Source organism: Furipterus horrens, unplaced genomic scaffold (assembly GCF_987537825.1).
Source record: "Furipterus horrens unplaced genomic scaffold, mFurHor1.1.pri manual_scaffold_8, whole genome shotgun sequence".
Taxonomy (NCBI): Eukaryota; Metazoa; Chordata; class Mammalia; order Chiroptera; family Furipteridae; genus Furipterus; species Furipterus horrens.
Genome location: NW_028327178.1, coordinates 76,518,823 through 76,524,212, shown reverse-complemented (window position 1 = coordinate 76,524,212; position 5,390 = coordinate 76,518,823).

Below are 5,390 nucleotides of genomic sequence, written 5' to 3'. Positions count from 1 at the left end.
GTAATAGGACTTTATTTGGGACATTTCCCTAATTTCACGATGTAGATAGGTTTGCCTAATGTATAAAATCATAACATATTAGTAGTTTATTTTGCACAGCTAATGATTATAGGACAGTTTTAGTTTTGTCTTTGACCCATGAGTTATTTAGAAATGAATAATTCAGTTGACAAGTATTTGGAAAATTATCCAGACATTTTTCTGTTATAAATTTCTAATCTATTTTTATTGCTGTAGGAGAACTTACTTAGTATGACTTCAGTCCTGTTAAATCTATTGAGACTATTGGACTTTCCACTTGCCCTTTTGACCAGAAAGGAAGGCAGTTCCATCTGAATGGGAATTCCAGTCCTTAACTGAATTTGGAAGCAGAGCTGCTGTATACCTAACATCTGTTCACTACTACATGCAATTCAGAGCCCAGTCCCAGACCAGTTACCTCTTGGAGCCTTCTGTGACCATTATGGAGTTGACCCAGAGGTAACAGACAATGCACCTACACAACAGTATACAAGTAGTAGTGGGCAGAGTGACTCTTAGCCAGCCAGCCAGAAGAAAGGATGCACCGAAGAATGACCCTACAACAACCAAAACCCAATTACATCCAGAGAACCCACGTAAAATGGCATAAAGGACATAACAAAAGTATCAAGTTCAGGAGATCAAGGAGGCTGCACCACTGAGTCACACAGTCCTATCAGGGAAGGTCACATGAATACAGAGAGTCAAAGCAGATCAATCTAAGAGGAAGAAAAAAACAAGAAGAATCACCTGAAACTGGGAGACAAAGAAAACTCCCAATCAAATAAAGAGGGAATCTCCAGAAAGAGTGCTAAGTGAAATAGAGGCAAGCAAATTGTCAGACAGTGAATTAAAAATTATGGTTATAAGGATGCTCAACAAGCTGAGTGAGAACTACAAAGAATGCCAGGGAAGCTACAAGGAACTTACTGCAAACAACACCAGCATAAAAAGGACATAGAAACTATCAATAAGAGCCAGGAGGAAATGATGAATACAATACCTGAAATGAGGCACACAGTAGAAGGAATAGAGAGCAGATTAGATGAAGGAGAGGATTGAATCAGTGAGCTGGAGAACAAGGTAGAAAAAATTCTCAGACAAAGCAACAGAATGAAAAGACTCAAAAAGAATGAGAAGGGTTTAAGGGAGCTGCAGGACAACATGAAATGTAATTATATCCATATCATAAGGATATCAGAATGTGAAGAAGAGGAGCAAGGGATAAAAAGCCTATTTGAAAAAGTAATGACAGAAAGTTTTTCTTACTTGGCGATGGAAAAAGTCATACAAGTGCAGAAAACAGAGAGGGTTCCAATCAAGATGAACCCAAAGAGGCCAACTCCAAGATACATCATAATTAAAATGGCAAAAATTAAAGACAAAGAGAGAATCTTAAAAGTCAGCAAGGGAGAAACAGCTAATAATATACAGTGGAGCTCTGATAAGGGTATCAGCTGATTACTCAACAGAAACACTACGAGCCAGAAGGAAATGACAAAAATATTCCAAGCAATGAAAAGAAAAGGCCTAAAACCAAGACTACTCTACCCAGCAAGGCTTTCATTTTAAAAGGAAGGTGAGAGTCGGGAGGAGAGTGGATCTCTGCCCCCTGGCAGAGACGGGACTTGACCGAGTGGCATTGGTGCTGAAGGACAGGAGACAGCGTGCTGCCGGGCAAGTGAGAACATAATTCTCCTTTATATTTTTTTCTAGTGGATGGCGGAGAGGGGAGGAAAGTTTGGGGGTGGTAGGCCATTCTTGAGGAGCGCAGGCACAGAGGCGCGCTCATCCACTCCCCAACCCTACCCTTGGGTCGCGGGGCGCGCATAGGGAAGTGCTCTCACTCACTGGCCCAGGTGCGCGGGCTGTGAGTCCAGGTGCCCCTCAGACACTCCCCAACAGACATAAGATCAGTGCCCCTACGGCACAGGGAGGGCCCACTGAACATGCAGAGGACTGTGCGCAGATACCCCTAGACAGCTCCCGTGGGCGCAGGGCCCCAGGCTGGAAAGCAGACCACTAGCGCAGGCTCTGTTTGTGCCCGCCCAGACAGGTGAGGGAAGGCGGGCGGCTGCAGCACGGGAACAGCGGGCAGTAGTGACTCACAGACGCTCACTTCCACTGAGCACAAGTGTCCCGGGGCCCCGCCCTAAGAGGCCAGAGACCAACTCCTGGAGCTCGGCTCAGTGTGACTAAGGGCACGGGCACACGAGCGCAAAAACACCTCAGTCGGGGACAATAGGCGCCAATCCCAGGGCAAGCTCTGGGCTGCACCATGCGTGCAGGGGCGCGCACGCAAGGACACCTCAGCTGGCTCCAGCAGGAAGCAAGGGAGCACGCCCTATGGGCAACCGCAGGTGCACACCATTGCTGAAAGAAACAAGAACCTCTGAACCGCCACACTAGACCAGCTGTGGACACAGAAAAAGAAGATGACACACCAAGGCTGAACTGAGTAAAAACATTCCTTTTTTTTTTTTCTTTTTTTTCTTTCTTTCTTCTTTCTTTCTTTCTGTCTTCTTTCTTCTTTCTTTTCTTTCTTTCTTTCTTCTTTTCTTTCTTCTTTTTTCTTGTTTTTTTTTCCCTTCCTTAAAAATGGGAGAGAGGAGGAGAGGAGAGGAGGGGAAGAAAAAAGGAAAAGAAAAACAAACTATATCTCTTCTGTGTTTCATATAACCTCTCCTTCTCATCCTTTCTCTTTAATCGTTGTTTATTTGTTTGTGTGTCTAGTTTAGCCCCCCTATCACTCTAAATAATAGAATATAAATACTATATAAACCCAATACAATACAATCCCACTTTCTTACTATATTATGCATTTTTCCATCCTTCTATTTTTATTAAAATACAATGTAAATATTACCTACTGGTTTGCATAGTCTCAACTATTATTACTCTATCACCCCCTCTATCAAAAGTCATATTTTTCCTCTCTAAAAACAACTCTTATCTATTCTTCTTATAGTATAAAAGCTCTAATCTCTTTACATTTATATTAATACTGGCTCATTGGCTGATGATAGTGGGATAGAGGGTGGGGGATATTTTTTGATGGTGTGGGTCTCCAGTCTGGGCTCTGTGTTTATATTTTTAACAGCATCTCCACAAAAGAATTCAAGACAAAGTGGATAGAGTGACTCTCAATCAACAAGCCAGAAGGAAGATCCCACCAAAGAACATCTGAAATATAACCAGACAGCATAAACAAACGACATAAACGGTAATCCAAGAACATCAGGCTCAGGAGATCAAAGAGACTGCACCACTCAAACCCCCAGATCTCCAATAAAGAATCTCACACCACAAAGCAGGGAAGTCAAAGCAGACCATTTCCCCCGCCAAAATAAATAAATAAATAAATAAATAAAAATAAATAAATAAATAAAAACAAGGAGAATCCAACATGGTAAGACACAAAAACAACACCTCAATGAAAAGAAAAGAGGAATCCTCAGAAAGAGAGACAGGTGAAATAGACATAGCCCAAATGTCAGACATGGAATTCAAAACAATGGTGATAAAGAAGCTCAATATACTTGACATCCTTAAAAACAACTATGATAACCTCCAAGGAAGTTACCAGAGCTCCAAGAAAATTACAGGGAACTTGCAGAGAATTATACCAGCATAAAAAAAGACATAAAAACTATTAACAAGAACCAGGAAGAACTGAAGAATTCAATCTCTGAACTGAAAAACACAGTAGAATCAGTCAAAAGCAGACTAAATGTAGCAGAGGATCAGATTAGTGAGTTAGAAGATAATGTAGAGAAAAACTCCCAGACAATACAGCAAAATGAAAAAAGGTTGAAAAAATATGAACAAGATGTAAGGGAATTACAGGATAACATGAGAAGAAATAATATCAGGATCATCGGAATTAGAGAGGGAGAAGAAAAGGAGCATGGAATTGAAAAACTGATAGGAGAAAAAGTGACAGAAAATTTTCTGAACCTGATGAGAGAAAAAGTTATGCAAGTTCAGGAAGCACAGAGAGTTCCAATGAAGAGGAACCCCCAAAAACCCACTCCAAGGCACATCATAATTAAAATGGCAACATTTCAAGAAAAAGAGAGAATCCTAAAAGCAGCAAGAGAAAAACAGCAAATAACATACAAAAGAGCTCTGATAAGGCTATCTATCAACCGATTTCTCAACAGAAACGTTACAAGCCAGAAGGGAATGGTCAAAAATATTTCAAGCAATGAAAAAGAAAGGCCTACAACCAAGAATACTCTACCCAGCAAGGCTCTCATTTAAAATAGAAGGTGAAATAAAGAGTTTCTCAGACAAAGGAAGACTAAAAGAATACATCTCCACCAAACCAGCATTGCAAGAGATGCTGAGTGTTCTAAGAAAAAAGAAGAAAAAAAAAAAAAAAGAGAGAGGAGAGGAACAGAGGTACAAAGGGCAATGAATAAATACACGTCAATAATATCCTTAAATGTAAATGGATTAAATGCTCCAATTAAAAGACATAGGGTAACGGAATGGATAAGAAAACAGGACCCACATATTTGCTGTCTACAAGAAACACACCTGAAAACAAAAGATTTACACAGACTGAAAGTAAAGGGATATAAAAAAATATTCCAAGCAAACGGACCAGAAAAAAAAACCCGGGGTAGCAGTCCCCATATCAGACAAAACGGATTTCAAAGCAAGGGCAATAAAAAGAGACAAAGAAGGACATTTCATAATACTTAAAGGAACAATCCATCAAGAAGATATAACATTGATAAACATATATGCACCCAACATAGGAGCACCCAAATACATAAAGGAAATACTAGAAGACCACAAAAAGGATATCAGCAACAACACACTCATAGTAGGGGACTTCAACACTCCATTATCAACAATAGACAGATCTTCGAAGCAAAGAACCACCAAGGATATACAGGCATTGAGCAACACACTAAACCACATGGATCTAACTGATATATATAGAACTTTCCACCACAAAGAAGCAAAATATACATTCTTTTCAAATGCATATGGGACATTTTCAAAGATAGACCACATAATAGGACACAAAACAAGCCTCAACAAATTCTAGAAAATTGAAATCATATCAAACATCTTTTCAGACCACAATGCCTTGAAACTAGAAATCAACCTCAGAGAAAAAAATCAAAGACCCCCAAACTCATGGAGATTGAATAACATGCTATTAAATAATGAATGGATTAACAATGACATCAAAGAAGAAATCAAGAAATTTCTAGAAACTAATGATAATGAACACACAACAGCCCAAAACCTGTGGGACACAGCAAAAGCAGTCCTGAGAGGGAAGTTCATAGCAATACAGGCATATCTGAAAAGGATAGAAGAATCTCAAATAAAAAACCTAACCATAAAGC